Source organism: Macaca fascicularis, chromosome X, assembly GCF_037993035.2.
Source record: "Macaca fascicularis isolate 582-1 chromosome X, T2T-MFA8v1.1".
NCBI lineage: Eukaryota > Metazoa > Chordata > Mammalia > Primates > Cercopithecidae > Macaca > Macaca fascicularis.
The window spans coordinates 20,440,568-20,463,377 of NC_088395.1; the positions used below are offsets into that span (position 1 = coordinate 20,440,568).

At 37.3% G+C, this 22,810-nt stretch overlaps 1 long non-coding RNA gene across 2 annotated transcripts in view; it reads left to right on the forward strand.

The window, feature by feature from the left end:
* LOC123571163 (uncharacterized) overlaps positions 1 to 22,810 on the forward strand; it is a 210,709-nt gene that overhangs the window by 7,977 nt on the left and 179,922 nt on the right. The gene's annotated exons all lie outside the window — the stretch shown is intronic.

The window sequence follows — 22,810 nt, forward strand, 5'->3', positions numbered from 1 at the left end:
TGTTGTATCTAATGATATCACAGACTGGGCAACACTGAATACCAGGTCTTGTATTAACTCTAGCAACCTCACAGCCTCTATCTGAATTATTCAAAATTTAAACTTTAATTGTAGAGCCCTACTTGTATTTCTTTGTTTCAAGCCAATTTATTCTTATTAGATCTCCCAAGTTCTTCACAAATATTCTTAGGCCATCCTGGTTATAAGCAGAAAATGGAGATCTTCCAGATTGAGTGTTACCTGAAAAAGTCTTTCCTACTGTGTAGATGTTATTTTCTCTGTTCTTATCCCCAGGATCTTGTTATTAAATGTGGCCTCCTGCACCCCTTCAGCCTACAACCATCTGGGTGATTTGCTATTCCATTGTTTCATGGCATATAAGCAACCCTGCTCTTGAAAATCTTGGATATTCATCAAGACAATAATAAATATTGATGTTAAAATGTGGTTTAATATTATTCTTTATTGATTCATTTATATTCTCCTAATCTTCAAAAATGGTTTGAGGGAGGCTGCATAATATTATAAAACAATGATCACAAAATAGAAATAATTTTCAAAATCAGAAAAGAAGAAAAACTCCGGCAAGAACTCCTTGCTGTAAGAAGCTATAGATTTCACATACCAAATTTAGCTCTGTGCCTCCTGGTGGCTAGGGAAAAAAAGAGAGAGAGAAAAAAAACTCAATAAGCTTTATAACTTGCATTTTTTTTTGTTAGAGCCACTTCAGTTTCTCCAGAGAAACTAACAATATCTTTCTGGGCAGAACTGAGAGAAATTTATCACTGGATTCCTTATGCTAAGGGGATTTTTGGTAACAGTAGAAAAATTTGTTTAAACATTTTATTAAAAATGATAGGATTTCTTGATTTATTTCTTTTTTAGCACTCCATGAAAACCAATATTTAGTGTTAAAATATTATTCTATACAGACAGCTCTAGAGTTGGAGGAAGGTAGGCCAAGCATGTATGTTTCTGATGATTTAGCATAACCCAAGGATGGAACTCAAAGAATTTTGAGAAAGGCCTGTTGACATCTTTCAGTCCATTAGTTTCTAATCCCAGATAAATCATCTGAGTTTTTTTTTTTAAGTTACAAATGTTACAAATATCCATTTTTGGAAAAAGTGATATAAATATTTACATAGGTGACTTTAAAAAGCAATTGAGTCAAATCATAATAAATTAATTTCCTTCTCTTGGCACGACAATGAATGATGTTAGATATGGTTTGGATTGCTATTGTGCTTTCTGTAGGGTTTGAATTAACATTAACAACAACCATCAGCACAAACAACTAGGCAGATGGCACTGTGACAGATGCTGAAGATGGGGAGGTGAACAGGACATTTGGAGCCTACAGTCCTGTAGTTAAATATAAGAACATATATGAATGTTAAAAAGAATGTACAGTGTACTAGTTTACTGTTGACACTGTAACAAATTGCTACAAACTTGGTGACTTCAAACAACACAAATTTGTCATCTTACAGTTCTGGAGTCTGGAGTCATCTTACAGTTTGGTCAGAAGACCAAAATAGGTCTCAGTGGGCTAAAGTCAAGGAGTTAGCAAGGCTGCATTCCTTCTGGAGGCTCTATAGGTGAATCTATCTCCTTGTGTTTTCCAGCTTCCAGAGGCTTCCCACATGTTTTTTGGCTTGTGGCCCCTTCCAGTATTGTATTGCTCTGACTTCTGCTTCTGTCATCACATCTTCTCTGATGGACTCTATTTCCTCCCTCTCACATAAGAATCCTTATGTGAAAGGATTCTTATATGGGCTTACCTGGATAATCTAGAATAATCCTTAATTGGTCACACATCTCAAAGTCACTTTCACCATTAAGGTAACACATTCACAGGTTCCAGGGATTAAGACATGAACTTTTATCTTGGGGGTGGGTATTATTCTGCCTACTACATATTATAAGCATACAAAAGTGGGCATGGCCTTTATAAATGTGATCACGTTATTTAAACTCTAATTTTCAAAATTTTCATCTCTAATGGGACAATAATGGCCCCCTAAAAAGATGGTTAAGAAGCTTAAATAAAGTGTGAACACTATTGCCACTATAGCTGGCACACAGTAAGTACTCAGTAAATATTAGTTAAATGAGAATTTAAATCTAATACCTAATACCTGTATACTGCAGAAAGTTTGAATCCAACTTATCAAACTCTTTGGACAGAGAAAAAGTTTTTATTCTTCTTTTAGGTCGGTGTACATTTTCAAGAGAAAATAGAAAATGTGGCTCCAGATAATACTAGCTTTGTGTCCCTTATTTGAGAACTAATCATATGGTGAAATATCACATGCTTTGGCATTATCTTCCACAAAACATAAGGGAGAAAACTTAAAAATAGAAAAATAGAAAATCTCAACAATAATTCTGGTAGAAATGACTTGTAACTATTTAGCACCTTATTTTTATTTCTGGAACACTTTCCGTTTGAAGAGCTCAGATTGCTTGGGACATGCTAGCTAATTCTTATGGTACCAGATGTATCTGGTGCAATGAGGGGGTAGGTACTAGCAACGAAGGGAAAAGGGGGAAATGGGGCAGGTGTGACAAGCTAGGGTTTGTGTTTGGAAGCAGTTCTTGGCAAAGGTGAGCATATTTTTAGGTAATCTTTTCTTTTTCCTGTGAAAGTCTGTAATACTCTAAAATTTGCTCCATTCTTACAGCCTAGAAATAGAACCCTGGAAATAGAATGACTGCACTTTGGTGGTTATTGTGGGCTGGGAAGTGAAAGCCAAGAGTGGTGGTTCTAAAACTTTTACTTTGTAATTTCTATCCATCATCCTCTCTGGCTCTTCTGAGGCCCAGTGGCACATAGCAACAATTTTCTGCTTCTTTCCACTTTTTTTCTGATGCCCCTCCCCCATGGCAAAATAGCTCTCTTTAAACTAATTTGGACCCACCACTGCCGACACCAGTTCAGAGTTTTATTGTGCTGCTTTCCTCTCTCATAAGATCTCAGCAGATTTCAAACCTTGGTCAGAAGACAGTACTGGTGGATGATTCAGATGGCAAAGGAGGCCCATTTCCTCCATTCTTATCGTCTACAAATTGCTACTTTTGCTACTTTAAATCATTCGTTTAAAAAATATTTATTAAGAATCATCTCAATAAGCTATTAGTGCTAGATGCTAAAGATATAGCAGTGAACAGCAGTCTCTGCTGTCATGAATCTTGTAGTCTAGTGAAAGAGACAAGTAATAAATAAGGAAACCAAATGTAAATGGGATACTTATGGTAGCCATAAATACAAAAAATGAAATAAAGTAATGAGATGGAATGAGCTGAGCAAGTTTAGAAGAAGTGGAGTCTCGGTCTAGCAGAAGAACAGAAAGAAGGCCAGTGTGGCCAGAACATGTTCAGGTGGGGTAGAATTTTATGAGATGAGTTTAGGGAGATAGACAATTTTTAGTGATGCTAAGTAGTTTGGATTTATTTTAAAAACAATGGGAAGTCGTGGGAGAGTTTTAAACAGGACAGTAACATCTGATTTATAGTTTAAAAATTACTCTGACATTCTGAGTGAAAAATAGTGTGGAAAAGAGAAAGAGTGGAAAAGAGAAATCTGCTATGAGGTATTGATGGTGAGAGATGATAATGCTGCAGGTCCGGTGGAATCAGTGTCGATGGAGATAAATGAACACTTTTCAGATATTTTTGATATAGAGTTGGAAGTACTTGCTGCTGGATTGGTTTTAGGGGTTGATGGAGAGAAAGAGCGATCCTAGGGTTTGGCTTGACCAACTAGGTGACTGACGGTGCCATCTACTGAGATGATAAAGACAGGTAGATAAATGGGTTTTGTTTCCATCCACATTAGTAATTTAGAGAATCTTTTAGCCAGCAGCCTACCAAGAAGAGATGTCATGTCAGCAGAAGATATAGTTTGGGAGTCATTAGAATATCAATGGTATTTAAAACTATAGCACTGCATAAGCCCATCAAGGTAAGACAGAGAAGTGGACTCTTGTGTTTACAAACATTTGGAGATCAGTTGGAAAAGGAGGAACCAGCTAGGGAAAGTGTGATGTCACTGAAACCATGAGACATAATTATCTTAAGAAAGAGTGATCAACTGTGTTGAGTGCAGCTGACAGGACATTAAGTATGAGGACAGAGACCACTGGATCTATCAAGATGGAGATTATTGGTGAACTCGATAAGAGTGATTTCAGTGATTTTGTGGGGGAGATAAGCCACATTCTGGAAGAGTGAATGGGAGAGGAAGAAATGAAAAAATCAAATATAAACACCATTTTTGGCCTTCCTACCCTTAATGCTGTTACTCTGTTGAAGTTTATTAGAATATCTTGGGACAATCCTTGGGGGTGGATGATTATAGAGAAGGAAGGTTTTATATTCCCAATTTGAGCAACATTTGTCAGAAAACACAAATTATCCTTATCAATCATATTTCTATTAGGGGCTCTCATTACCTTATTTTTAGGGTGATGAGTGAATCTTGTCTTCTCCCTTTACTTTCCTCTGTCTTCTCTCTTTACTTTCCTAAGTTTCCCCAGTCATCCCTTGAATAAGTTATTTTTGTCATGTTCGCTCTTCTGTGCTCTATACTTCTTATAACTACTCTGATTTCTTTTAACTATTCAGTTTTCTTCTCCTTTTATAAACCTAAATGCAATTTTCTTTCTTGTGGTTGACTTTCTGTGTAATCTTTTGTCTGATATTTTTCTTCTTAGGTTTTGTGCAGGGTTTCCTTTGCTAGGTAATTTTTCTATACCCATTGTATTGCTCAAATAAGTCACATTTTCCCAAACAAGAACACAATGCTGGAGTAAGTAGCCATTTGTGGAACAGACTGTAGGTGGTTGCTAAAACTAGGGTGACTATTATGTTTGATTACTACCCTTTCAGTCAACTCTTGCCATCATGGTCAGTGATAAATTACACCTTAACACTAGAACAGAACTGTAAGAGGAGAATAAGAGCTTTCTATGGCATGTAGAAGAAGTTCTGGTTTGAATGCTGCACTTGAGACCTCCTTGTCTTTTCCTCCCAGGCACACTGCTAGATTACATTTCCAAGCCTCCTTTGCAGTTGTATGTAGTAGCCATGGTTTTGAGTTCAGGCCAGTGGATTAAAGGTGGAAGTGAAGTGAGCAAGTTCCAGACTTGACCTATATAAATGAGAATGCTGTTCTGGGTTCTCTCTTTCCTTGTCTCCTGGCAAGTTTCAGAGCATCCAGCAGTACACCTAAAGACTTTGGAGCTAATAAGCCACAAGATAGAAGGAGTCTGGGTCTTTGAAGGCAACCATATACCCAGGAACATAGTCTCAGAAGTCTTTTTGTTACAGTTGCTGGTGTTGCTGACCCTAACTAATAGACATTCCTTGTGTGAGTTTTCTCTGTGCATTTGGTCATTCCTCCTCACTGTCCTGGAGTGCCCTCTTCTCACTTTAAGAAATCTGACAGCTACTTTGCTGACCTGTTTTCTATTTTTTTCTGGTATAAAATATTTTCTGACTAACCCAGCCTGGGGCAATCTCTTCCTTTAAATTTCTAAAGTGACTATTAGCTTTGTGGTCTACTGAGTGAATGTTGAAAAGATCATAATCTCTTAATATCTGAGTTATTTTGGGTAAGGTAGCTAACCTGTTTACTTTTCCTTAAAAAAGACATAACAATCCATACCTCATAAAGTTGTTATGAGGTTTAGATGAGGAAATATATGTAGAGAGATTAGAACAGTACCTGGAATGTAGGAAGCGCTCTATTATTAGACTCTGTCTCCTATTAGTTTACTTTTTTTTATATACTGTGCTCCTATGTCAAGCCCTGGCCTAGTGGAATGGAGATCACAGTGAGTGATATGCTGTTGTTCTTATAGTTTTTTCATCTGTAACACTTATTAATACATAATGTAACTTGCCTTCAATGGCATTTATTGAGTATCTACTATGTGCCAAAGATTGGGTAACATATTGTTGGGATATGACTATCCCCAAGGAGGTCAATTAATTTTACTATCTCTATAAGTCAGCAGATCAAATTAATTAATACTATTTGAAGCAGTGCTTAGGAATATTTTATTTTCTTCTTCAAAGCTGGATCCCTGGAGTTTAATAAAACTTCTTACCTCATAGGGCTATTTTGCAGATCAAATGGTAGAATATGTGGAAGTGCTCTGCAAACTTAAAGTATAGAGCAAATGTTTATAAAGATGTCAATTTCCAACTCTTCACAGTTTTTTAAAATAAGTTTTCACCTTTGTATGATTTTTCTCTTCCCTCTAAATTGAATATAAGTTTGTTGATGGTGAGGTTACGTATTATTAATCTCTGGAAATCCCTAGTATCTACCTCCATGCTAAGGGCAAGCACTAAAAACACTTTTATGGTTCAAAATTTTGCACAATGTTTACCATGAAAACCCTTAACCTCTTCCCTTACCTGGTGGTTTTCTGCAAAGTTGTACTTATGTATTGGGTGAGAGATTTGGCTATGGTGGTTTCAGAGAAGAAACCTGTTTGAGGCATGTTGCTAAGTGGAAAATATACTTTAAAAATGTATATTTAGTTCTCTGAGCAAAACTATCTTGAGTTTTAAGCACCAATTTTCAATGAAGCTGACAGGCAAGAAATGATTATTGAGTTGTTGGTCTGCTCTGTGCATCTGTACACACAGTGTTGAATAAGCTGTTAATCTTTCCATCTTTACAGGATATTTTAGGAACGCTCATGGTGAGGTCATACATATCCATTTCTGTAGTGTTCTCCCACTCTACCCACTCACCATGTGTTCTGGTACTGTGATATTTTTGTCCACTCTCATAGTACTCTCTTTTTCTTACCTTACTTCCCTCCCCCAAACCCAGAATAAAGAAAGTTGATTCTTCAAATTTTTCCCAAATTGAAAATGTGACTTAGATTAGGAAGAAGGGCATTGCTATTTTTTTCTTCCCCACTTCAGGTTGGTGTTGAAATGACTCAGAGTAAACAGTTTGATATTCTGTAAAAACAAGTCTTCAATCGAAGAAAAAATTATATCAGTGATAAAAAACAATGTTTTTCTGGAAGAGGTTTCCTTGTATTTCTAACTTTCACTTCTAAATTCTGCTGTTACTGCCTTTCATGCAATTTCAGGTCAGCAGAATGACTTTCTAAAGGAAAATATGATTAAGTCATACTTTTTACAATGGTCCAAGGTGTGATTTTAATTACAATATACTTGTATTGAATTTAAGAAAATCTTTGTTGTTGGTCCAGCACCATGGACAGAGAAATGGCTTCTATTCCCCCTAGGTTAGCTAGCAATTCACCTATACAGTTTAGGTCCTCAATTCATCTAAATACAAATTTAATTTGCATTAAATAATTTCATGTCATGTCTTAACCCAGGACTACTGCCTTTTAACATTTACTAATCTTTTCTTGAATATTCTAGGTACCATGTTTCTTCCATAGCTATAGGTAGTTTGAGATGGTCTAGGCTCCAGTTCCATGAGCCAACTCTTTGCAAACTCTACTCTCGCACTTTTAAAAACTACTATTTTTTAGCTGGGCATGGTGTGCGTGCCTGTAGTCCCAGCTACTTGGGTGGCTGTAGCAGGAGAATCACTTCAGCCCAGGAGTTCAAGTGATCCTGGTGAGCTACGATCTTGCTGCTGCACTCCAGTCTGGGTGACAGAGACCCGATCTCTAAAACTAAAATTCTGTTTTGAAATAATTATAGATTTATAGAAAGTTACAAAAGTGGTACAGAGAAGTCCTGTTTATCTTTTACCCAGTTTCCCCCAACATAGGGTTTCCAAATAAGATACAGAATACTTTGTTAAATTGGGAATTCAAACAATGTATACTTTTTAGTAAAAGTATTTTTAATATAAACATGTCCTATCCAATGTTTGGGACATACTTATACTAAAAAGTGATTTTTATTATTTATCTGAAATTCAAATGGGGCTTTTTTGTCATTAGGATATATCTCAGTAGGGATGAAGAGTCAGATTATAGTGTTTTAAAGTCACTTGGAATAGTTCATCTCTGTCTGATTATGACACCTGGATACATAGTTATGTTCCTTTGTGTCATTTTACTTTTGAATATTTTAGAAATTGTTTTAAAATTGAATTTTGTTTTATAGAATATTTACATGGTTCTAAAGTCAAACTTACATGAATATAATTTTAATGCATTTTCTCTCCGAACTGAAATTAGTTTGCTTATTTTAATTTTTAAAAACAGACGCAATATTGTTTCCCTAAGTACCACTCTTTAATGATTATTTCATAAAACATCTTTCTCAAACAGAATAATGCCAGAAAGACAGTCTGTATAACACTTGGTGATCTTTTTTGGGTTGCTTTAAAGCAAAGTCACCTCATATTCAACCTAAAGTAGAGAGAAACTGGAATTTCATGCTAATTAGCCTCCTAGTTCCTTTCATTTTGTACATGTATAAAAATATTTTCATGAAGTCCCTAAATGGAAAATCAACAAGGGAGTTTTGCAAATGTAATCCTAATTAAGGTACTTGGCTTTTATTTTTAACTCTATATGTAGATTTTATATTTTGGAATTTTGAAAACAAGCAATGAATTAATAACATTTCTTTAAAAAGCTATTTTGGGGTGGGAATGAACTGTTATTCAATGTTAATTCAATTAAAGAAATTAAACATGAGTTGTTAGTACAAGTCCTTGGGATATTTATGAATATCTTAATTTTAACAAGAGAAAAATGACAGTTTAGGCCAAGCCAATGCTTGCTATTTTCATTTTGGTGTTAGTTTTGTGTCTGTCTATATTCTTGACTTCCATCTTTGCCTCTCTATTTTTTCTGTCTTCTTAGAAAGATAAATCTTAACTTTAACAATAAAAGTATATTTGTAGTTTTCTGGTTATTAAAGTAATATATGATTACAGAAAAATTGGAAAGTCATGAAAAGGGAAAACAAAATCTCTTACAATAGTTCTATTACCCAAAGAAAATCAGTTACTATAGATGTAATTCTAATATTTTTCTATGCTTATTTTACATAATTGGGATTACATTTTGCATATATTCAATTTTATTATCTTTTTCTGTTTAACATTAAAACATAAGCATTTTGCATATTATTAAAAACTTTGTAAATAATTTATTGGTTATTTAAAGTTCTATCATGAAACTTGAATGAACATTTTAAATCATTCATCTTTTGATCCAATTACTATAAACCAGGTGTAAAATATTTAAAGGCATTTTAAAATATGATTATGATCTTCCAAAGAAAAATTCTAGGGGAAATATCTTTACTTATTATTTCCATCTGGGGTTTTTATAAGTTGTGAGGAATTTGTGGAAATTCTTGTGTCATTTTACATTATGTAATTAATCCATATGTCTTTACACTAGTGGTTCTCAGTGGGGTCCTTGGACAAGAATCATCAGCATCATCTAGGATCTTGTTAGAAATGCAAAATTTTGGGCACTATTCCAGGCTTACTGAATCAGGAACTCTGAGGGTGAGCCTCAGCGATCTGTGATTTAAGAAGTCCTTCTGGTGATTCTGACACATGCATAAGTTTGAGAACTACTGCTTTAGAGTAATTCTTAACAAGGGGGTTCTCTTTTATCATTTCTTTAAAAGGTATTAATTAACTAGTCAGTTAATTAATTCACCAATCATTTACTGTCTATAATGACAAGCACTGTTCTAAGATATACAGGAGAAAACAGAACAGAAAGAGTCCCTACCCTCATAAATCTAATACTCTAGTGGTGGTGGTGGGGTTAGACAATAACCAGATAACTAAAATACACAGAATGTCAGTGGTAATAAGTGTAATAGAGAAAAATAAAACAGGAAAAGGGGACAAGGAGTGCTGGGATGGTTCACAATTTAAGTGGAATGGCCATGATAGGTTTTACTGAGAAGGTGATGTGAGGCTGCCAATGATGCCTAGATTTTTGGAAAAATATTCTAAGCAAAAGGAGCAGTAAGTAGAAAAGCTCAGAGGTGTGACAACACTAACCTGTTTCAGGAATGGCAAGGAGATCAGTGTGGCCAGGAATAAGGAGGGTAATTGGAAATGGGGTCAGAGGTGAGGGAGTGATGGGAAAAAATAATGCAGGTGGTTGTCGAGTAGGATACACAAAACTGTAATCATGGAGGGGCTGTAGAGTGGATGCCGTGGGTGCCCCATCCAGATCTCCTCTGCCAGCTGATACATCTATTCCCGAGCTTCTGGGAGTGTTGCTTGCTAACAGCTCACAGCTGCTACTTTTTGCAGTGAATTGACCTTGGCTGAGCAGGACCACCTAGGAAGCTTATTCTTCTCATCTCCAACCAGGGGTAGTCTACACAGCTAATGACTCACTGACACACAAGTACAAAAAGCTAGCCCCCTAGCTTCAAGGTGGAACTAACTTTATGGTACTACTTATGCTTCAGAACACCCTGTGGGATCAGGCTGAAGCAAGTTTTCAACTCAGAATGCATCCTTGCATAGTGGTGTTTCCTCCTGTTCCAGCCTGTTTCCCTCACCTCCTTTCTCCTGAGAACACTTCTTTAATAAATTCTGTGAACAACAATCCTTGTCACAGCTTCCAATTCTAGAAATACCAACCTAAGCAAAGGGAGCAGTAAGTGCAGTTGGTACTAACAGTGGTCCTAGAAAGCAGAATCTATGAATGGGATTCTGGCATTGGATCATTCACTGGTTCAGTGGTAATGGGGACCTCATCCCTGGTGGAAGGTGGAGTATTGACAGTCCATGGCATGCTGGAGCAAAATCTTTAGCCTGAAGTGAGCTGAAGCAAAATCTTTAGTCTGAAGTGAGCTGGGCTAATATACAGGTAGAAGGGGATTCCCTTGCTTGTACAATGTGTCTGGCACTTGGGAAGTATGGGGAAATAGAAACGATAAGAACTGGAGTTGCTAAGCACCACTGATGCATTGGAGAGAGAACATGACAAACTGAGATCCCATTAATCAGCAATTAAAAGTAAAGCGTGAGAGTCACAGGTCTTCCTTGGCAGCATTTAAGAAGAGCCTCATACCTGAAGCTGAAGAGCAGATAGCCTTAAAAATCTGGCATAAGACATAATTGTAAGAGTGGCAGAACTTCAAAGGAGGCTGAATGTCAGCCTAGGCAAGTCTCTTATGCCAAAGTTAGGGCCTTGACTGGGAAGGGGCTCTGAGACTTGGCATGGAGATAAGAAACCCTGAACTCTCTGAGTCTGCAGAAGTGCTGTACTGCATCTTGCTGGAAGATAGAGTTACCTTTCTCTTGAAGAATATGCAGAGGGCTCAAATGAAGCAGATGCCTTACAAGTCAAAGCCTATCCTCCTCATGATCTATGCCTACCAACCCTAATCACCACCAGACCAATAACTAGGGTCAAATCTCAACATGACCTAAGAGGCAGTGCTGAGCATATTCAAGGAGGAGAGGGATTGTATATGAAAGGAGTTGCAAGATTAGCTAACATGTACCAGCAGTTACTGAGAGAGTATGCTTGGAAGTGATCCTGGAGGTGCTGGTCCAGGGAGGCAGACTATAAAGCTGTTAAGGAAAATGTGTTGATTATGTTATTATATATTATATATTATTAGTTTTTTATTGTTATGTAACAATTATCACAAACTTAGAAACTCAAAATAATACCCAGTTACTACCTCTTAGGTCAGAAGTCCAAGCATGACTTGAACTCTCTGTTCGCAAGTTTCAAGACTGAAATCAAGGTGTCATCTGGGATTGCAGTCTCATTTGACAGTTGGGATCCTCTTCTAAGCTTATTGGTTTTTGGCAGAATTCAAGTTTTTGCAGCTATAGAATTGAGATTCTCAGCTCTTAGAAGCTGCCCACTGTTCCCTGATACTGTTCCTACTGTAACCCTCTCCACAGTATAGCACTTTGCTCTTTCAAGGCCTACAAGAAAGTGTCTGCTGCTGCTTCTTATCTCTTACCTTCTTTAAGGGGCTTACCTAATTTTGTCAGGTCTACCCAGGATGAACTCCCTTTTGATTACTTCAAAATCAACTGATTAAGGACCTTAATTTAATCTGTAATAGCCCTTCACCTTTGTCATGTAACATAACATAATCACAGGAGTTAGATCCCATTATATTCACAAGTCTTGCCCACACTCAACTGGAGGAATTACATAAGGCATGAACCTTAGGGAGCCAGGATCTTAGGGGCCATCTTGTAATTCTGCCTACATCATCAATATGGGAGCACTTTCCTGTGACACATCTTTTGACACCCTAGTGTAGTTCCAGGGGAACTTTTTTTTTTTTTTTTTAACATGTTCTTGGGATAGCACTTGGAGACTTGTAAAAAAGTGATAGTCTATATTAAATAAAGTAGAAATGCCAGGATTGCCAAGCAACTGTGGGGAAAGGGGTCAAAAGGCTTCCAGAAGGGGACATTCTAGAATGGCTCTATTATATAACACAAAAAGATCCAACAAATTGATTATGTTATTTGGGAGGGACTTATTTACTAAGGCAATAAGGAATGCACTGGCAAAAGGGGTACACACTTCATTGATAAGCTTAATATTGTCTGTTCTCTGTAGGCCAGAACTGATAGTAGAAAATGCTGTTTACAGAACTAGCTCTCTAGTAGCAATGGGGATGATGGGATCACAGAATAGCAAAGGACAGATGGCAGTGCTTAACCATCAGAAGGTGAGCATAATGATCATAATGGACAGCAAATTCAGAATGGTAGCTAGGGGATCCTGACTTTCAGGGATCTATGGAGATGGCTAATAGAACATGTTGTTTTCAGAGGTATCATAGATAGGCAGCCAATTTGGGTATTGCTTACCATATACAATTAAAAGAGATCAAGAATGGATGGTCAGAAGGCTGCTGTCAACAACCCAGTGGAAAGTCACAATCCTATGACGAGTTTCAAGATCCAAGATAGTTTTTAGAAGAAATTGACTGAAGACTGGGTGCCCATGAGGAAGGACCTTACCACACCATAGCAATTATATACAATAGTAATTCCCCCCAATTCTTATGGGGACTTAGGGACATTTCCTTGAGTAACCATGTGTGGGGGAAAGGGGAATCCTCAGATGTTTCGAGATTTGTTAGATACAGGGTCCTAGTTGACACTGATACCCCAGGACCCTAAATACCATCATGACTTCCTCATGTTAGTGTACAGGCCTAAGGGGCCAGGTAATAAATGGAGTTCTAGCCTGCTTGGGTATGACTCATAGTGGGTCCATTGGGTCCACAGACTCACCCAAAAGTATAATCAATATGGACCTACCTAGCACTGGCAATCTTCATATTGGGTCTCTGACCTGTAGAGAACCCCTGAAACTATCCCCACCCCCACACCCCAGCCAAAACAGTCAATCACAGACATTATTGCAACCTTAGCAGAGTGGATCAAACTGTGGGGAAAGGAATACGAGTCTTTTTTTGATCTTTTTTTGGCAGGTGAGACTGTTTTATTTTGTGAGGAAAGCGCTGATAGGGCATCAGTTGCTTTTTCTCTTCCTTTCCCATGATCCATCTGCTTTGTACTTAGCTGCAACAGTAAGGTTCTGCCAATTTTTGTTCTCTATGGTGTGTGGGTATGTGTATGTGTATATATATGTATGTTCCTATGTTTTCATAGATATTTTCATGGGAACCCGAAGGATGCTGTCTACAGACAGGATTGTTAGCCGGATGTCATTTAAAAATATGTAACTGAAATAACTGTTAAAATAATTTAAATTTGACAGGGTGCAGTGGCTCACGCCTGTAATCCCAGCACTTTGGGAGGGCAAGGTGGGTGGATCACTTGAGGTCAGGAGTTGGAGACCAGCCTGGCCAACATGGTGAAACCTCATCTCTACTAAAAATATAAAAAATTAGGTGGGCATGGTGGTGCACACCTGTAATCCCAGCTACTCTGGAGGCTGAGGCAGAAGAATCGCTTTAACCCAGGAGGTGGAGGTTGCAGTGAGCAGAGATCGCATCACTGCACTCCAGCCTAGGTGACAGAGTGAGACTCTGTCTCAAAATTTTTTTTTTTAAATTTATTATTAAATCACATAAAAGAATGAATTCTGGCAGGTATAAATAGCTGTAAAATTATATTTGACATGCCCAAACAAATCTTCAGGGGGCTTAATTCACCATAGGGTAGTTCCTGTTGAATTCCTTGGGCCCACATTTACCTAACATTTTTGTAGGACTGTAACAAAATGTCTTAGAAATATGGTCAGAAAGTCAGTGATTATGCAATAACACCAAATGTGGGGGAATATATGGACATTATTTTGCTGTGACTTTCTACTTGGAAGCAGCTTGGACCTTGAGTCATTCTCATATGACTTCCTATCCTGGGTTGGAGGTCTTCCTTCTTTCAAAATTGCTGAGGGCATGGCTATGACAGATAGTCTGTACTTAGAGGGTAGTTGATCCTGTGTGCAGACTGTGACCAAACAGAAAGTATAAGCCTTTTTGAAGGTGATGATTTGCTGGAAATAGAACTTTATAATTTCTATGTGAACATGTGACAAAATGTTTCCAGGTCGAGTGCCTTCTGTGACTCTATTCTTGGCATTTAGTCAGTCACACCATGAAGTTAATGTAACATGGTTGTGAGGCCACTTAAAATCATTATGAATCTGTATTGGTTTGCTGGGGCTGTCATAAAGTATCACAAACTGAGTGGTTTAAACAACAGAAATTTATTTTCTCACAATTCTGCAGGCTGGAAGTCTGAGATCAAAGTGTTGGCAGGATCATGCTCCCTCTGAAGGCTCTAGGGAAGGATATGTTCTAGGCTTCTTTCCTAGGTCCTGATGGTTCCTTGGCCAATCTGTACATGATATTCTCCTTATGTTTGTGTCTCTGTCTGAATTTCCCCCTTTTATAAGAAAACCAGTCATGCTGGATTAGGAGCCTACCCTACTCCAGTATGACCTCATCTTAACTAATTGTATCCACAACAGTCCTGTTTCCAATAAGGTCCCATTCTGTCATACTAAGAATTAAGATGTCAATATATGAACTTCGGGAGGACACAATTCAATCCTTCTCTATATTTGGGCCAGTAGTTCTCAATCTTGATTGTACATTAGGACTTGCTTGGGAGATTTAAAACTCCTGATTCCCAGATTGAGCCCAAGACCAAAGACATCCAGAATATGTGTGGGACCCAGGAATCAGCACTTTAAAAACCTCTCTAGGTGATTCCAATGTGTTGACAGGGTGAAGAACCACTCTATTTGGGCGTTCCTCATTAAGAATGAGGAAGAACAGAAATTCACCCAATTCTACAGACAAAATGTTAGGAAAATAAAATTCCAGTAACATTAAAAATTTTCTACTTGTTAGTAGTATGATTAATTTTAGAATCAGGACAGCATTTTTTTGAAAACTGGAATTATAGATGAGTTTTTTTCTTTTCAATTTTTTCTTGTGCTATTTAGAAAATCTTCTACAATTAATGTGGAATTCTTGTACAAAAACCCAGCAATAAACTTTTTTAAAAATGGAAAACACATCTCTTTTTCTTATTCTTCACAACCATGGACTACTATATAGAAAAATATGGGAAAGCATTCCTTCTGGATTTGGTGTCATAAAGGGGCTTGATAAACTCTTGGCCATCATATTTAATTACTGTCAAGTCAAAGAACTATAGGTGGCTCCTTTTAAAACAAAATGGTCATTTATGGTGGCAATTCACCAATGTTTAACTGATTTATCAGTAACAAATGTGTCGCAAATTAGCTCAGATACCTTGACATGCATTTCAAAACCAATTAATCTTGAAGGTTATGACAGAAAATGATGTTGCTCAATCTTAAACACTCTAAGGGTGCTCCACCTTAAGTGGTTTGGGATTTTTGTTAAATCCAAGGTAGGGTTTGATTACATACTTTAAATTTTTAAGGATTTATTGTGGTCTAGAATTTGGGACATTTTTGTCTTTTCTTTCTTAGTTAGTGGTGACCCAATATTATTTCTCAAGATAAATATTGGCCCTGCCTGTGGGTAGTCCCCTTGGCCGCCTATTCACACTCTCTAACTTTCATAAAAGGTTATGAATCCCTACTATCTGCTCAGTTGATTGTTAAAACACATTGCCCTAACACTCAAATGGCAACATAGGATGTACTAACACCAAGATCTCATATGGAAAGAGGAATCTCAAACCTGCTGTCACTCAGAACTTATCTAAAGCTTGGTTGGCTTCTGGCAATTGATCCTTTAGATATAATTGCACACATGTGGAATGGCATATGTTCCAGGTTATGCACTACAGCAATTTTTTAAATATAAAAGATTGAAAACCAATTCATCATTTTTTTCTTTTGTGGATCATACTTTTTGTGTTGTATCTAAGAAATCTGCCTTACCCAAGGTCACAAAGATTTTCTTCTGTTTTTTCTTTCAGGAATTTTAGATTTTAGGTTTTATGTGTAGGTCTATGATCTACCTTGAATTTTTATATACGGAGTATATTGTGGATTGAAGTTCATTGATTTTGCATATGGACATACAACTGTTTTAGGAAAAGAATAGTCTTTGTACCTTTGCCAAAATCAGTTGTTCATGTGAATCTATTTCTGGATTCCCTGTTTTGTTCTGTTGATCTGTCTATCTTGATACCAGTACTACACTGTCTTGATTACTCTAGCTTTATCAAAAGTCTTGGACTTTATTAAAATTCAAAATTTCTGCTTTTTGAAAGATACAATTGGAGAATGAAAAGAGAAGCCACAGATGGGAAAAACATTTGCAAATCATATAAGCAACTTGTGTTCAGAATATATAAGGAATCCTAAAATTCAAAAAGTAGGCAAATGATCCAGTAAAAATGGGCAAAAAATGTGAATAGATATTTACATCACCAAGAAGATATAAAGATGGCAAATAAGCACGTGAAAAGATGCTCAACATCATTAGTCTTTAGGAGAATGCAAATTAACCACCATGAAACACCACTATTCTTCCTGTAGAATGGCTAAATTAAAATGACTGACCATACCAAGTGTTGGCAAGGATGCGAATGAACCAGAACTATCTTACACTGCTGGTAGGAACGTAAAACAGAACTGCTTTAGAAAACAGTTTAATAGGCCAGGTGCAGTGGCTCACGCCTGGAATCCCAGCACTTTGGGAGGGTGAGGCAGGTGGATCACCTGAGGTCAGGAGTTCAAGACCAGCCTGACCAATATGGTGAAACCCTGTCTCTACTAAAAATACAAACATTAGACAGGCATGGTGGCATGTGCCTGTAATCCCAGCTACTCGGGAGGCTGAGACAGGAGAATTGCTTGAACCTGGGAGGCAGAGGTTTCAGTGAGCCAAGATCACGCCACTGCACTCCAGCCTGGGTGACAGAGCGAGACTCCATCTCAAAAAAAGAAAAAAAAACCACACACACACACACACACACACACACACACACACACACACACACACAGTTTAATAGTTCCTTAAAATGGTAAATATATATCTACCATATGATCCAACTGTTCTACCTCTAGGTATTACTACCCAAGAGAAATATCTTGTCCATAAATGTTCATAGCAGCTTTATTTGTAACAGCCAGAAACTGGCAACAACTCAGATGTCTGTCAACAGGCAAATGGATAAACAAACTGTGTTATACAATGGAATGCTAGTCAGTAATAAAAAGGAATATTCGATATACATAACATGGATGAATCTTAAAATAATTAGTCTAAATAAAAGCAGACCTACAAAAAGAGTACTCACTGTATGATTTCATCTATATAAAATATCTGGAAACTTCAAATTAATCTATAGTGACAGAAGGCAGATCAACGATTACCTTAGGAGGCTGGGAAGAGACAGGCAGGGAAGAATGGGCAGGAGGAATTACGTAGGGGCTAAGAATGGTTTTTATATTTTTAAATGGTTGAAAAAAATCAAAAGAATAATACTTTGTTGATATGTGGAAATCATATGAAATTCAAATTTCAGTATGCATAAAGTTTTATTAGAACATAGCCCATTAGTTTATGTGTTATCTGTGGTTGCTTTTGCACTCTATTCATGGAGTTGAGTAGTTGCCTCAGAGGCCATATGGTTTGCAAACATGAAAATATTTACTACTTGGCCCTTACAGAAAACATTTATCAATCCCAGCTCTAGACAATGCATAGTTTTCCATTGAAGCATGCTTTCCCTACAAAAGATATTAATATTCCTAACTTTCTCTTTCTTCCTTCCTTTCTCACCTTTCTTCCCTCCTTTCCTTTCTTCAACAAACATTTATGGAGTGCCTACTGTATACCAGTATGGTGAGCCTTGGCAGTAGAAAAGGAAGAGAAAACATCACCTCCGTGCTAACACAGTTTGTAGTGTTACGAGAAGAGAATCATTCATCAAATAGTCACGTATAGATGTATAATAATGGGCTGCGAAGTTCCCATAAGGGAAGGAATAGGGTGTTATAACAATATGTATGAGAGGCCCAGTCTTGGTGGAGTGGAATTGGGGCAGGGAGAACTTCCCCTCAAACAACTGAAGATGGAACTGACTGATTACTACGTAGGGTTTAAGTGAAGAAGGAGTGGTGACCTATGGCAGGGGATGTATCTTTAGTTGGGGAGAAGAGATTTTCAGACAGAGGGAATAGCACATGTTTCAAAGGCTTGCTGGCAAATCAAGAGCAAGAAGCATGAATGGAATGTAAAGAAAGCCCTTGAGTCTGGCCCGGCCATGGTGAGTATTTGAGAGAGTAAGATAAGAGATAAGGCTGGGGAAGAATGTAGGGGATAGCTCACACAGGGATCAGTGGGCCTTGTTAAGGGTTTCAGTCTTCGTCTTGATGTCAGCAGGTGACCACTAAAGAGTTTTTAATGAGAGTGATGATATGTCACTTGGACCTACAGAGCAGATAATAGATAAAGGGGCAGAAGTGGATGTAGGAGATCAGTTGGGAGGCTACTGCAATAGTGCAAGTAAGTCCAGGATTTTTGTCTTACAAATCAAGGCATGTTTGGTTTCTAGGATGCAATGCAAAACTATGCTTGTAACAGTGCCAGCGGCTCATGAGAATTCTTTGCAGATTTTGCTTGGAGAGATTTCCTTTATAGGTCTTTAGTGGAGATTCATAATATGACTTTTTCTTTGTAAAAATGATTCACCTAAAGAACTCTTCTTTTGAGTTGCAAGGTTCTTCTACATCCTGTACACACACACCACCACCACCACCACCCCTCCCCTCCTTGAGAGCAAAGGGAGTAAGCACAGCCTTTCAGATAATGATCTTATTCCAGCTTGAAGGCATGCTTGAAAATAACTGTGAAGCCTGTTACTTCTTTTTCTGCAAGACTAAAACATTTATATAGGGTTTTATTTGTTTTTAATGCTTTACAATTTCCTACTGATGGTGCTTCAGGCTATGGGGAATGCTTTTAATCATTAGCATTCTCACCTGCCAGGACTTTTGAAAAAATTAATTTCTGTGGGTATATAATAGGTGTGATGGTTAATACTGAGTGTCAACTTGATTGGATTGAAGGATATGAAGTACTGATGCTGGGTGTGTCTGTGAGAGCATTGCCAAAGGAAACTAACTTTTGAACCAATGGGCTGGGAAAGGTAGACTCACCGTTAATCTGGGTGGCACCAACTAATCAGCATGGCTAGAATAGAAAGCCGGCACAAAAATGTGAAAACAGAGATGACCTAGCCTCCCAGCCTACATCTTTGTCCTATGCGGGATGCTTCCTGTCCTTGAACGTCAGACTCCAAGTTCTTCAGTTTTGGAACTCGGACTGGCTCTCCTTGCTCCTCAGCCTGCAGATGGCCTATTGTGGGATTTTGTGATCATGTGAGTTAATACTTAATAAATTCCCATATATATATATACACACACACACATACACATATATCTACCTATTCTTCCATCAGTTCTGTCCCTCTAGAGAACCCTAATACAGTAGGCGTATATATTTATGGGGTCCATGAGATATTTTGATACAGACATGCAATGTGAAATAATCACATGATGGAAAATGGGGTGTCTATCTTCTCAAGCATTTATCCTTTGTGTTACAAACTGTTTGATTATACTCTTTCAGTTATTTTAAAAGGTACAATTAAATCATTATTGACTATAGTCACCCCATTGTGCTATCAAATACTACGTCTTATTCATTCTATCTAACTATATTTTTGTAACCTTTAAATATTTCCACTTCCCCTACCCACCCTGCCCCAGTTACCCTTCCCAGCCTCTGGTAACCATCCTTCTACTCTCTATCTCCATGAGTTCAATTGTTTTGACTTTTAGATCCGACAAGTGAGAACATGCAATGACTGCCTTTTTATGCCTGGCTTATTTCAGTTAACATAATGACCTCCAGTTCCATCCTTGTTTATGCAAATGACTAAATCTTATTCTTTTTAAATGGTTGAATAGTACTGCATTGTGTATATGTACCACATTTTTTCATCCATTCATCTGTTGATGGACACTTAGTTGGCTTCCAAATCCTGGCTATTGTGAACAGAGCTGCAACAAACATGAGAATGCAGATATTTCTTTGGTATACTAGTTTCCTTTCTTTTGGGTATATACCCAACAGTGGGATTGCCAGATCCTATGGCACCTCTATTTTTAGTTTTTTTGAGGAACTTCCAAACTGTTTTCTATAGTGGTTGTACTAATTTACATTTTCACCAACAGTGTACAAGGATTCCCTTTTCTCCATATCCTTGCCAGCATTAATCATTGGCTTTCTTATGGATATAAGCCATTTTAAGTGGGGTGAGATGCTGTATTAGTCCATTTTCATGCTGCTATAAAGAACTTCCCAAGACTGGGTAATTTATAAAGGAAAGAGGTTTAATTGACTCACAGTTCAGCATGACTGGTGAGGCCTTAGGAAACTTACAGTCATGGCAGAAGGCAAAGGGAAAGCAGGGCACCTTCTTCACAAGGTGGCAGGAAGAAGTGCCAAGCAGCATAAGGGGAAAGAGCCCCTTATAAAACCATCCTGAGAATTCACTCACTATGAAGAGAACAGTATGGGGGAAACTGCCCCCATGATCCAATTACCTCTACTGGGTCTCTCCCTTGAGAGACCGAGATTGAAGATGAGATTTTACAATTCAAGATGAGATTTTGGGTGGGGACACAGCCAAATCACTTCAGATGTTATCTCATTGTAGTTTTGCTTTGCATTTCTCTGATAATCAATGATGTTGAGCACCTTTTTACATAACCGTTTGCCTTTGGTATGTCTTCTTTTGAAAAATGTCTATTCAAATCCTTTTCCCATTTTTAAATTGGATTATATTTTTTTTCTTATAGAGTTGTTTGAACTCCTTATACATTCTGGTTATTAATCCCTTGTCAGATGGATAGTTTGCAAATATTTTCTCCCATTCTGTAGGTTGTCTGTTTACTTTGTTGATTGTTTCCTTTGTTTTGCAAAAGCTTAACTTGATGTAATTTCATTTGTCCATTTTTGTTTTGGTTGCCTGTGCTGGTGAGGTATTACTCAAAAAAATCTTAGCCCAGACTGATGTCCTGGAGAGTTTCCCCAATATTTTCTTGTTATAGATTCATAGTTTGGAGTTTTAGATTTACATTTTTATTTCATGTTGATTTGATTTTTATATATGGTGAGTGACAGGGGTCTAGTTTCATTCTTCTGCATATGGATATCCAGTTTTCCCAGCTCTATTTCTTGAAGAGACTGTCTTTTTCCCAGTGATCTTGGTGCCTTTGTTGAAAATGAGTTTACTGTAGGTGGGTGGATTTGTTTCTGGGTTCTTTATTCTGCTGCATTGGTCTATGTGTCTGTTTTTATTTCAGTACCACACTGCTTTGGTTACTATAGCTCTGTAGTATAGTTTGATGGCAGATAATGCAATTCCACCAGTTTTATTCTTTTTGTTTACGATAGCCTTGGCTATTCTGCGTCTTCTGTCATTCCATATAAATTTTAGGATGGCTTTTTTTTTTTTATTTCTGTGAAGAATGTCATTGGTGTTTTGATAGGGATTGCATTGAATCTATAGATTGCTTTGGGTAGTATGAACATTTTAACAATATTGATTCTTCCAATCCATAAACATAGAATATCTTTCTATTATTTGGTGTCCTCTTCAATTTCTTTCATCAATGTTTCCTGGTATCCATTATAGAGATATTTCAACTGCTTTGGTTACTTCCTAGCTTTTTAACTTTATTTGTGGTTGTTGTAAATGCAATTACTTTTTAAATTTCTTTTTCAGATTGTTCACTGTTAGCATATATAAATGCTACTGATTTTTGTGTGTTGATTTTGTATCCTGCAACTTGACTGAATTTGCTTATCAGTTCTAATAGTTTTCTCATGCAGTCTTTAGGTTTTTCCAAATATAAGATCATATCACCTGAAAACAAGGATAATTTGACTTCTTTCATTCCAATTTGAATGTCCTTTACATCTTTCTCTTTTCTGATTGCTCTAGCTGGGACTTCCAGTGCTATGTTGAGTAACAGTAGTGATAGTGGGCATTCTTGTAGTGTTCCAGATCTCAGAGGAAAAGCTTTCAGTTTTTCCCCATTCAGTATGATACTAGCTGTGGGTCTATTGTATATGGTGCTTATTGTGTTGAGGTATTTTCCTTCTATACCCAGGATTTTGAGAGTTTTTATCATGAAGGGATGTTGAATTTCTTCAAATCTTTGTCAGCATCAATTGAAATCATGTGGTTTTGTCCTTTATTTTGTTGATAAGACATATCACATTGATTTGTGTATGTTGAACCATTTTTGCATTTCTGGTATAAATCCAACTTGGCTATGATGAATGATCTTATTAATGTATTGTTTAATTTGGTTTG